Source organism: Egretta garzetta, unplaced genomic scaffold, assembly GCF_000687185.1.
Source record: "Egretta garzetta isolate BGI_Z169 unplaced genomic scaffold, ASM68718v1 scaffold51, whole genome shotgun sequence".
NCBI lineage: Eukaryota > Metazoa > Chordata > Aves > Pelecaniformes > Ardeidae > Egretta > Egretta garzetta.
In genome coordinates, this window is record NW_009258549.1 from 2,039,401 (window position 1) to 2,052,460 (window position 13,060).

Genomic DNA, 13,060 nt, shown 5'->3' on the forward strand with positions numbered 1-13,060 from the left:
TTTTCTAATGCACTTCCAGCTGCCACAGAAATCATGCGTGCTGCAGAGGATGTAATCCAAAGTTGCCTGAATTCTGGTACTTTCAATTGATAAAGGTAGTGCCCAAAACTACAGTAGTGTCTTCACAGAGACCCCAGTCTAGGTTAGAGAAAGCAGTAAGAAACTTCCCTGCCTCTTGCTTCTTTAGGGGCCACCGCTCCCCTTCCTTTTTTTCCTAAGATAAAAAAGAAGATCTAAATCTATGTTAAATTACACCATCTCCATCTGAGTGCATTTTCCTCACTTCTACTGATGCAGAGTGATACTATCACTTAAATTAAAATACGTAATTACGTAAAAATGTAAATATGTTTTATTTCATGACTGTTTAACTTTATGGATATGAATTTTCCGTTCAGAAAACATCACACACAAGGAGAACAACGGTATAAAGGACAGGTTTTGAGTGCAGAGCAACAGAAAAGAGAGCAAGCAGCAAAGTTCAGCCTCTGTTAAGAGTTCATTACTTCTTATTTGCGGAAAAATTAGTCGCATTTCTTGGAAATGTTTAAGCACAACGTAACGGTGAAAAGTACTCCCTTCCTTCTTTCTCTTAATTGTATGACCCCTGAACAGGAACCTAGTTGCTGGACATGTGCTGTAAGCAGGAAGGTTAGCGAGAACAAATCAAACATGCCTCTTCTGCTGCACTCAACAGCAGCACAACTGAAAGGGACATAGAGCACATCTGGAGGGGCAGGGCTGCGGGTGTCCCACTGGCAGTGGCATTTGCACTGGCTCCATGTGAGTGCTCAAAGAGAAAGTCAGATAGCCACTTGCTGGGAGGCACCTGCCTAGAAGACCACTCAGCGTTCAGGTAAGGCAAATGTGTTAGTACTGTGAGGAAGGAATTGGCAAGGAGCCCTCTCTCCTCAAACAAACAAGGACTTCAGAGCCTTGCAAATCAGGTCTTAAAATGAAGAAGTAGGAGGATCTCTCAATTCACCAAAAGCCCATTTTTGTGAGTAGAAATGGTAAGAGAGGCAAGAAAGTATTTCTTTTTGGACAGGTTCACAATGCAATGGAACAGCATACATACTTTGTATAGATCAGATGGGTGAATCAACAGGGATCATTGATTCCTTCTTACAGCTTAGGGGATATTTCTTACCCTCAATGTGAAGGAAGGAGGTAGAAAATCCTATCGTTAATTCTAACCAGCAAGCTTTGTCCTTGTCTTCTGGTGAAGGGGCAGAAAGTTTTCCCATTAATAGATTATCTTCATATAAAACTACTCTGAGAGATCATTTCAGTCTTGATGCAAGACAGGGTTTGGGGCCAGCAGAAGGCCCAAGACTCTCCCAGCTAACCACCTGAGTTTTGCTGTCAGCTTTAACCGGCAACAAAGAAGGAAGAACCATGGCTGTTGAGCATGGATTTGAGGAAGAACTGCCAGTGATACAGAGAGTGGTTGCCTGACACAAGATCATGCTTACATGCAAAGGTGTAAAGATGAGAGAGCTCATCAGTCATCTTCTGGCTTCAAGCTTTGTTTGGGGGGTTGGAACTATTCGAGATGAGTTTCAGACTCTGTGCCTCTATTTTTTCCTCTTTTCTTTTCTATAGTAGTTCCTTTTCTTTTAGCCTGGTATTTGTCCATCCTCCCATTATTTTCTGCTTTCATCTTGGTGACAGAAAGAGGAGATGGTGTGAGTGTATACACAGGTAGTTACCAGGGCTATACCAAACACTCCAGATGTATGACAATAGGAGGCTTGTGAATGGTATTTAGGGAAGACCCCAAAGTTCATGGGCTAAACAATGTTCAAAGCCTGTTAGTACATGTACTTAAATTGACTAGTCATGAAGTTTCACACCTGAGTAGGCCTGACTATTACCAGTATGAGCCATGACTTTGCCTGTTCCATTCTTAGATATCATTTTGGTTTATAACACAGAAAGGGTTGTCAGACTCTGGAATGGTCTGCCCAGGGAGGTGGTTGAGTCCCCATCCCTGCAGGTATTTAAAAGAAGGATAGATGAGGTGCTTAGGGACATGGTTTAGTGATGGGATGGCAGGGTTAGGTTAAAGGTTGGACCTGATGATCTTAAAGGTCTTTTCCAACCAAAGCAATTCTATGATTCTATGATTCTAAAACTTTTTTCCAGCCTGCCTTTTTCCCTCAACAACAGGTGTCTCTTTGTTCTGTCTGTTGACTTGTCCTGCCTCCTTTTCTTTGGAGTTAGAGTGAGGGCTGGTTGCTTCCAAAGTTGCTCTTGGTACTCTCATTTCCTCCTACTGGGGATATCAAAAGATCATTCATAGGAGACAACAGGCTTCTCACTGGGGAGAGCTGCTCTTTTAAGCTTACTGTGTTATACTCACACTTGCTTGATTAGCTTTCCATCTATGTAGGCGTTTCAAGGGGTTTCATGGAGCATTGGGCCTCTGCAGTTCAGGAAGAGAAGCAGAGCTACCCTCTGAAGTTCTGTATCATAGTTCTCTATATCAGAATGGCTGTGATTCCTGTCTGGAGTTTGGGAGCAGAAAGGGGAAGTTGAAGTTTTAAGCCAGTGTTACGAGGCCCTTCTGCTTCAAAGGCTTGAAGCCCAATTAGGCGTAAACACACTAGGCTTAACCCTTTGGACTTATCTGTTGAATCAGAATATTTCTTGAAAACTAATTTCACCTATTAAAAAAAAATTCCAGCTTTTCTTTACGGGTTGTAGACCAGAATCTTACTTTTCCTGCATGACCATTTTGATTTACAAGCAAGCAGAGTCAAAAAGTTAAGTCTTTCTCAGTCCTAAGAGTCACGATAAAATTCTGATAAATGGCAACACATTGACAGTCCAGCCTACTCTAAGAGCAGCAGCTGCTGTTGGAGACTTCTTACCTTCAGGCTTTCCCATGAAGGGCCAAATTTTAGTTGTGAAATCCATGCAGTATGAGCTGAACAACATAGGAAATATTCCCGTCACCCAGCTCCTCACTCCTCTGTCTCTGCCTTCTCCAGCACAGTAGTAGAGCTTGGGTTCAGTTTACCCTTTCCCACTACCTTCTCTAGCCCCATCCATCTTCTGATTGTTTCCTCTTTTCAGAGAGCATCCCAATGCAGACCCTACAGTGTTGTAATGACTACATATTGCTTACAACTTGCACATGGATGGAATGTTCAGAGGCTCATCAATTCCCAAATGTGACTCTAAACTTTAACAACAGCAATGGAACGTAAGTGCCTGGCTGGTGGTCTGTGAAGGGTCTAAAGGGGCTTGGCTGCTGAATCTCAGAGCTGGGCAAAAGAACAGTGGACTGGGCTTGCTGCTAGCATGGCATCCAGCTTGCAGACACCAGTGTGATGTCCTGGCTAGGGAGAATGTTGGATCTGTACATGATGAGGAAGCACAGGAAGAACAGCGTGCTAATCAAGTCATTTTCGTTATCTTTTTAATCACTCTCCCCTGCTTTTGCTGTGAGAGCACATGCACAAAATGTGGCAGGATGTGTTAATTATTGACCCTGAGTGGAGAAGGATGTGTTACACAAGAAGCAGTGGTGATAACTAATCAGGATGGCAAAGGCAGCTGCTTCTTCCTTGTGCCAGTAAGAGCATAGGTGTGTTGAAATAATTTCTGCAAAAGGAACTGTGAGAAAACCAGAAGTTGTACATGTATGTTTGACTCACTGGGTTTCCTCTCAGAGATACTAGGCTACATCTTGCACTATCTTTTTGCTACTTCTGCTTCCTTTCAAGGAAAGAACAGAACGGTCAAATTGGAGAGTGTGAAGGAGAGGAAGGGGCAAAGAAGAAGAAAGAGAGAGGGGAAGGAGAAAAAAGAATAATAGTAGAAGCAGGAGATGGAGGACTAAACAGCAGAGAGATTGGAGGGTGGGAAGAAAACGTGTGAAATAAGAATAAGAAGAAGTTAACTTGGTTTTATTTTTGAGATGGAGCTCTAGGATTCATTCATGAGTTGACCTGACAGCTATGGAATCAGTGGAGAAGGTGCTCCTTATGGTCTCTACAGTATTGAAACACATTCCATATGTTACCAGTTTGCTGTGGATTGAAGTCATCAATGAGGGGTCATTTGGGACAGAGATGTTCTGTGGCACAAAGGACTCCACAGTCTGCAGGGAAATAATTTTTTTTGTAGGAGAACTGCAGTCCCATAGTCCTCCTGCCCCAACTGCTAGCTGCATTTCTTTGGCTTACCTTCTTTGACTGCTCTAGTGTAAGCATAGCATAACATACATATGTACGCATGTAAACTGCCAACCCTACTATTACAGAAGCAATGAGCTTTACTTGCTAAGGGAAGGTGAGCTAGGAGCTGAGGGTGACAGCAAGGTGTTCACCTCATTGCCAACGGCGTAATCCCACAGTAACAAGAAAAGCAGCACAATGAGAGTGACGAGGATCAGCCATCAGTCCAGGTCCCCAAGGAAGTCCCTATCCATCAGCCAGGCTGAAGGTCAAGCTAGGAAGTCAGTTCCACAGATCCCAATCAGCAGCGTGTATCACCAGGCACAGATATGGCTGCGTCATAGCTCAGGCAAGGCCCAAAGGCAAGGGCCTGAAATTAAAAGCAGCTTCTGAGCGAAGGTGGGGAGGCCCTCCAGCTGATTCCATCTTACACAGACTTGAGCATGGGTAGCCAAACCCCTGGGAGTGGGGCTGAAAGAGGTTGTGCTCAGGGTGCAGACACCTACCAACCCAAGACAGTTACTGTGCACGCATCTTTCTCTAAGGAAGAGACAAAACAGATGCACTTGATACCAGAGAATTTATTCATGTCACTTAATGAACTACAGGAGTACACCAACATAGTGCAGTGATGAAGAAACAGAATAAAATAGCATGTGGGGAAGGTTTCAGAAACCACACTTTGGGCCATCTAGCAGCATCCTATTCAGATAGACATGCTTTTTTCTGTGTAACCAGGAACAGAGAAATGACCTGCAGGCCCCACAAAGGTGAAAACCACGATGACTGCCAGAACTTCACAGTGCACTGGGTGTGTCACATCCCTGGGTATGATCCAAGAAACTAGAGCTTCAAATTTGACCTGACACTACACGCAGAGCTAAATGTCTACTTGTTTCAGAATGGTGAAGATGAACCACTAAGTCTTGCCTCTATTCCTGAGTATTTAAAGGTTTTTCAGATTAATAATTGAATAGCTAATCCTAAAAAGAGACTTAGGTCAGCCTGTAACCTGAAACATAAGCAAAAGTGAAGTTAAATGGCTATAAGGCCATAGTATCACCTTCAAATTCAGTGCATTTGGGACAGACAAAAGGGAGTCTGCCTTCAATGACTACAATGGAAAAAATGGGGGTAGACCTGCCAGCTAACCAGTGTCTTGATGGGGCTTGGGGGAAGATCTCAAAAAAGCCACCTGATCCAGCACCATGCTCTACATGTATTACAGCACAGACTTTCACAAAGCTGCTATAAAGCTGCACAACAGCACTGCTCTCCCTACTTTCCTCTTGTGTTCATGAACATATTTCCCAGACAGTTTGCACTTTGTGGTGAAAGAGAGTCATGGATTATTTGTAGAAATCCAGGGAAACTGTTAAATATCCAGATTCTGTCATTCAGAGACAATCAGCTAGGCATTTTCTTGCCCTGTTCATGTCCCTGTCCTCACTGCCTCATCTCATGGGCTGTACCTTCACCTTCCAGGTCAGACCCTCCCACCTCAAAACCTCTCTGAAGGAAGAAGGGAAATTGAAATCAACACAGGAAAGCAATCGACTTTAAGAATAGGGAATAAAATAAAGGATGGAAAGAAGTGTTTTGTTCCTTCTTACTTGAGTAATAAGAGTAATAAGTACACAAGCAGTGTTCTCCCCTATCATTCCTATTACAGGGAACGATGAGGGAAGAAACAGGAAGAGCCAGGAAATAAATACCTGGCTTTGAGCCTGGTGTGAGGATTAGATTTTGGGGGTTTTGACCATGGGCTGACCTACACAACAGCAGATTTGCTGGCAAATGATGGGGTACACCTGTCTCCAAGGGGCAAAAAAATGCTTACCAAGAAGTTAGCAGGGCTCATTGAAAGAGCTTTAAACTAGATTTTAAGGGGGAGGGGAATGAAACCAGGCTTGCTAGAAGTAGGCCTGGGGATGGCGCGCCAATGTGCGAGTAACAGCATGCTAGCGAGGTCCTTTGTTCTGTCACCTCAGAGGAAGGGACGGATAGTAATCCAAGTGGCAGCAAAGATGCAAAGGTTATTGATGGGTTGGTAACAACTGTGATCATTCACTTAGGAATTAAGACTTCTCCTCTCAGAAGAGCGGCGGGATCAATAGTCCAACTGAACTGCATCTCTACCAATGCTCACAGCATGGCCAACAAACAGGAGGAATTAGAAACCATCATGCAGCAGGTAAACTATGATATAGTTGCCATCACAGAAGTGTGGTGGGATAACTCACATCACTGGAGTGCTGCCATGGATGGCTATAAATTCTTCAGGTGGGATAGGCAAGGAAGAATAGGCGCTGGGGTAGCCCTGTATGTTAGAGAGTGTTTTGATTGCCTTGATTTCAATGATGGTGATGATAGGGTTGAGTGTTTATGGGTAAAAATCAGGGGAAAGGCCAATCGGGCAGATATCGTGGTGGGAGTCTGTTATGGAGTGCCCAGCCAGGACGAAGGGACAGATCAAATATTCTACAAGCAACTGGGAGAAGTCTCGTGATTGCTAGCCCTTATTCTTGTGGGGGATTTCAACTTATCAGATGTCTGCTGGAAGTACAATACAGCAGAAAGGAAACAGTCTAGAAGGTGCCTGGAGTGTGTGGAAGACAAGTTCCTGACACAACTGGCAAGTGAACCAACTAGGGAATGTACCCTGTTGCACCTGTTTTTTGTGGACAGAGAAGGCCTTGTGGTTGATGTGATGGTTGGAGGATGCCTGAGGCGCAACAATCATGAAATGATGGAATTCTCAATTCTTGGAGAAGTAAGGAGGGAGGTCAGCAGAACTGCCACCTTGGACTTCTCGTAGGGCAGACTTTGGACTGTTCAGAAGGCTGGTTGACAAAGTCTCTTGGGAGGCAGTCCTGAAGGGCAAAGGAGCCCAAGAAGGCTGGACATTCTTCAAGAAGGAAATCCTGGAGGTGCAAGAGCAGGCCATCCCCATGTGTCGAAAGATGAGCTGGCAGGGAAGAAAACCACCCTGCCTGAACAGAGAGCTTTGGCTGGATCTCAGAAAAAAAGAGGGAAGTCTATGAGCTTTACAAGAAGGGGCAGGCATGTCAGGAGGACTACAAGGTTTTTGCGAGGTCATGCAGAGAGAAAATTAGAAGGGCTAAAGCCCAACTAGAACTTAAATTGGCCAATCCTGTGAAAAATAATAAAAATTATTTCTATAAATATATTAACAACAAAAGGAGAGCCAAGGAGGATCTCCATCCTTTACTGGATGCAGGGGGAACCATAGTGACAAAAGATAAGGCTGAGGTACTTAATGCCTTCTTTGCCTCAGTCTTTAATAGTAAGGTCAGCTGTTCTCCAGGTACCCAGACCCCTGAGCCAAAAGACAGTGATGGGGAGCAGAACAAAGCTCCATGATCAAAGAGGAAATGGTTAGTGACCTGCTCAGCTAAGTAGACATACACAAGTCTATGGGGCTGGACAGAGTCCACCCAAGAGTATTGAGAGAGCTGGCAGAGGTGCTCACCAAGCCGCTTTCCATCATCTCTCAGCAGTCCTGGATAACTGGGGAAGTTCCACTTGTCTGGAAGTTGACAAATGTGATGCCCATTTACAAGAAGGGCCAGAGGGAGGACCCGAGGAACTATAGGCCTGTCAGCCTGACCTCAGTACTGGGGAAGGTCATAGAGCAGATCGTCCTGAGTACACTTACCAGGCATGTGCAGGACAACCAGAAGATCAGGCCCAGTCAACATGGATTTATGAAAGGCAGATCCTGCTTGACTAATCTGATCTCCTGCTATGAGAAGGTGACCTGCTTAATGGATGAGGGAAAAGCTGTGGATTTAAATATACCTGGACTTTAGCAAATCCGTTGACACCATTTCCCCCAGAATTCTACTTGAGAAATGGGATTCCCATGGCCTGGACAGGCATACTCTTTGCTGGGTAAAAAACTGGCTGGACAGCCAGGCCCAGAGAGTTATGGTGAAAGGAGTTAAATCCAGTTGGTGGCCGGTCACAAGTGGTGTTCCCCAGGGCTCAGTGTTGTGGCCACTTCTATTTAAAATCTTTATCAATGACCTGAACAAGGGGATTGAGTGTACCCTCAGCAAGTTTGCAGATGACACTAAGTTGAGTGGAAGTGTTGATCTGCTTGAGGGTAGGAAGGCTCTACAAAGGGACATGGAGAGGCGAGATCAATGGGCTGTGGCCAACTGTATGAGGTTCTTTGTGATATTTTGCAGCAAATCTGAAAGCTGTAAGGCTGCAACCAGAAATAATATCTATTTTTTCAATTCTCGGGATTTCAAGTTTTCAGATTGGCAATTGCCTTCAACTCTGTTGATTTACTTGCTCTCAAGTGCTTTCAACTTCTTTATTTCTCTGGTGCTCAGTGTCCTGTCACTTTAAGAACCCCAGCACGTAGCCCTCTCAGTGCTTTCACTACTTCTTCAGAGCATTTTTGCGTGTGCTGAGCAGAAGAACTTGTGAGAATGGCAGACCACAGTCATAGAGATGATCTTACCCCAGAAATACATCTGTGATGACAAAATGCGTACGATCATGTTGCTTTAGGCTTTCACCCCAAGAGCAGAGCAGAAAGAAAGATTCATGCTTGTAATTCTGTGAATTAACCATTTCAGTGTTACTCCTTTCCATAGGCACTGTTTGATTTTTCTGGAACCAATAAACTGGAACTCAGCTTCAAGAAGGGAGACTTGATCTATCTACTGAGCAGAGTAAACAAAGACTGGTTGGAGGTAAGGCTCAAGAGCAGGACTGAATTACTCGCATAGCTTGACATATATGAGTAGAAAGGACTCTTGTAGCCCTTGGGACGTGCCTCCTCCTTTCAAAGAAAAAAAATTCTGTCATAATCAGGTCTTACTGTCAAGAATAAATCCTTGACTCCAAATTTGAAATTCTTTCCTTCCTTGATGGCTTTTAGCTTACAACTTTTCTGCCCCCTAGTCTTCAGTTTTCATTTGCATTTGCTTCTGCTGGAATGTTCTTAACTTCTTTGGAAGCGAGTAGACCACAAGAAGGCCACAGCAAGGAGATGGAAACTCCATTTCAGCGATTAATTGGTTTCTTGCCGCAGGGTGAGTTGCTGTATACTTCGTGCTTCGTACCACAACACACGTCAGCCTGATTAGAGAGAATTTGGGCAATGCAGCCGCGTTCTGAAAAAGGATGAGGAGAACATACTGTGTGTTTGCTGATAGGCTATCTCTGCTTGCTCAAACACCACAGCCTTCCTTGATAACCATCTGACTTGCATCTTTACACACCCTTTCACTCCCTGGCCTTGCATTGGACTGCACAATTGTATCATCTTTTTGTAGGGATGCCGTCAGGTCACTTACATTGCCTTTCTTTTCTTGATTATAGTAGGTTGTTTCCATGGAAATTAATTGAATTCCAGACCTCATGTATGTGGCCAAAACGGCACGGTTTTCTTCATTCTAACACGTCCTATCATCCCAGGGAACAGCTGGTGGTGTCACTGGGATTTTCCCATGTGCTTTTGTGAAGATCATAAAAGATTTACCACAGCAGGCAGACACGGTTAATAAAGTTCGCTGTTACTACCACGAGGAGGCTGTGAGCACTATCAGGTAATAAGAAAGTAGTCCTCCAGCTCACTGCTGAAGAAACGCCGACAATTCTCTTTTTGTGATACGTGATGATTAGATTTGTTCTTGTTACAGGGATATCTCAGTGGAAGAGGATCTGAGCAGCATTCCGTCATTCAAAGAGCTCACGGAGTTGATGAGGTACAGTGCAAGCACTTAGCTCTATGTTTAATAGCATTTAAACGTTGGTCAAGTTTGTTCCGGTCCTAGATTTTCCACCTTCTCCTTGGTCATCACCATGTTTTGGGTGTGAAATACTTTTCAGGTGTCCCGAGGAAGTTGTTCTTTGACTTGGCCCAGGGCCACCTGTGCAGACACTGGTCTGCCTTGGGATTGTCAGTAAGCATGGAATGCCACACCATTCTAACTCAGTTGTGATGGTTTCCATTTCTTGTGCTAAGATCAGCACCATAGCCGCATGCAAGGATCTTTTGTCTAATATTCTTCTTCCGGATGCAGGACACTGCCTTCTAACACCCGTTAAACTAAACTGGTGTTGAACATCAAACCGTTAGAACATCAAACATGAGTCATAGAAGACCTGTGCTAATATTCTTCCTTTCCTTAACCTTCCCTCCCCTCAAAAAAAGCAGCCGTAAGTAGGCAAAAGTGGGTACTCACTACAGTCAGCTCTTATGTATGGGAATTTTATCAAACTCACAGATTAACTGTGCCATGCATGTGGTGTTACTGGAAACATGGATACATGGAGTTTTCAAACACCATGATTTAGATTTGACTGCTAGTTTCTCTGTCATGAAGCTATAATTCCTCATTTTAAAAAATCTGCTTCCTTGACCTGCTGCTAAAATTTGTACAGGCAGAAGGGAAGGTTAATGAGGAACTGAAGGTACTAAGAAACAGTTAAGTAACGATGCATGGATAACTAACCTGCCCCTTTCTTACTTAGCACTTATTAAGTGTGTAGTTCCAGCAGTATATCAATCCAGTACAGACCTGTATAAGAAAATGCATTCTCCAAAGAGTTGTAAGATGTGCTGCAGGCCATACCTGCTTTCCAGGTACAAAGGTTCCCACCTGAAGAACCCATGCATAATAAATTTCAGAGGTAGACAACGTATGTTCGGAAGAGGCACCCTGTGTGTCTTCCTTTTTTGCAATGATGGAAGGTTTTATTTGGCATTATTTTACTAAAATGTTACAAAATGTAACTTCTCACTTCAAAGGCATGGTAGCAATGCGGTTTAGGAAGGAGATGAAGCAATCAATGTACAATGATAATGCTAGTAACCTTCCACCTTGTGATACATAAGAGAATGCATTGCAAATTTGAAACCTAATTAGCGTGCATGGCCTGCAAAGCTTCTGGCGTGCAGGATTACCCATTACCCGTTCCTGGAGTTCAACAGAGCAAATAACATCTGAAGATTTTCACGGACAGCTAGATCCTGTGATGTGACCAGCAACTCAGGGAGTCTGTCTGAAGATGGAGGAGGTATCCAAGGGAGGGAGGAAGGAAAGTGAGGGAAAATGTCTGCTGGGAAACAAGAAACCCCTTTTGTAAGGGTGGGGGAAGAACATACATGAATTTACTGGCCTCTGGAAATCAAAGCAGGAGAATTCCTTTCTGCCTGTATACCGTAATGCAAAGTAAATCCTGCCCATCCAGCAAAGGTGCACATTCCCCTCCTTGTCTGCAGATTTTATATAGTCCCAATGACACACAATTTCCTCTGATACTCTCATATTGTCCTTGCTCTTCATGTTTCGCTTATTCCCAGCATACATTTTTTCTTTGTATCTTTATGTGGTTCTTGTTAGAACCTAACTGTGCTATCTATGCTTTTGGTCGGAACTACTGGGATTTAGAGAAGGTGAAGGACAGTGCAGTGCAGGACAAATGGACACTGGCAGTTATATATTCTGTATCTGGGGACTCATCTTAGTCCCCTGTAGTTTACCTCTGAGAGCGCAAGCCTGAGTGTGTCTTTCCTGTATGGCTACTGAATTTTCCTATATATCTTGTTATTACTCAAAGGGTTACAGAGACAAAGGTAGTTCTCTCTCTCCCCTCCCCCCAGTATATGTACAAATAAACATAAAATACAGAATGATCCCTGACAATCTTCAGTCTAGCACAGAGTAAAGCAAGAAACAGTACTGGAGTAAAACCAAGGAATGCTTTCTTAGTCTTTCTCACTCACTTCTGCTGCAGTTAATCTTCTTTTTTTTCCTGAAAATACATTACTCCCATGACCTGCTAATTGTTAACACACAGACTGGCAGTGACAAACTTCCTTCCCCTCCCTTCCCTGTTAAACAGTCCCATCTAACTAAGCACTTTGAGAGCTAAAATAGGAAGCATAGACTTCCTATTTTACAGGCAATTACACAGACTTTCCTTGAAAAGGCGTGGTCTGCTGCTTTGAAAGTGGCATTTGAGGTGCATAAAAGATACAGCAGTTATTCTGAAGACTTACTTGCCTAGAAAAGCCTGTGGTCAGTTTATACTTTCTGTCTCCAGTGCTAGGGAGGTGTGGTTTTGCTGGTTTCAGCATCAGAGGATTCTGGTGCTCTGGGGGGAGGCTGGACAGGGGGTGTCACCTGCCAGGTTGAACCATCTGCTTCACAGACAGCTCTGGATCCAGGTAAGGGACCTGCTTCCTCTCTGGGGAAAGCAAAATGGCAGAAAGGCTGCTCTCATACAAAGGCTTGTGAGTCATTAAGGGTTTCGTTAGCTATAACGATTATTCAAGGGCTCGGACAGCTGTTTCTGGTGTAAGGAAGTGGCACTGAGGAATCTGAAAGTCAACGGGAATTTAAAAGGAGTTTTTTCCATGCTCCCCTACCTAGAAAAGTCTCAGCTCTGTAAGATACTTGAGTAGGTGAGTTGATCGTATTATGAGAGAGCAATGAGAGATGGCCAAAAGGACTTGAATTCCAGTATTGAACAATGGGGTCCATAATCTTTGAACCACTCAATCTATTCTCAATCTCAACAATCACCAAAAAAAAAAAAAAAAAAGAGATATAAATAATTTCTTTGGTACTATTGCTACAATTTGCAAGTTGTTTGGGGAGCAGTAGCACGTTGAAGAGAAATCTGAAAGTGAATGAATATGGAAATTCAATGCCTATAGCTCCCAGGAGCTATGTGGTTGGGGATGATATTTTTAAGGAAAGGAAAAAGCCAGAACACCACTGCGATTCATTAGGAAGGGTTTGAGTGTGAAGAGCAGAAGGATGAATGAATTTGAAGGCTGAGTTCGACTCACAGAGTGTTGTGGTTTAACCCTGCTACTCAGC

The 13,060-nt window shown here is 43.7% G+C and overlaps 1 protein-coding gene across 1 annotated transcript in view; it reads left to right on the plus strand.

The window, feature by feature from the left end:
• Positions 1 to 373: 373 nt before the first annotated feature.
• LOC104134211 (cytokine receptor common subunit beta-like) overlaps positions 374 to 13,060 on the plus strand; it is a 27,132-nt gene continuing 14,445 nt past the window's right edge. Inside the window, exons 1-6 of the mRNA XM_035903176.1 lie at positions 374 to 1,559; positions 3,082 to 3,211; positions 4,926 to 5,092; positions 8,819 to 8,917; positions 9,645 to 9,775; positions 9,869 to 9,934. The gene's annotated coding sequence lies outside the window, so the exon portion shown is untranslated. The remainder of the gene's footprint in view (positions 1,560 to 3,081; positions 3,212 to 4,925; positions 5,093 to 8,818; positions 8,918 to 9,644; positions 9,776 to 9,868; positions 9,935 to 13,060) is intronic.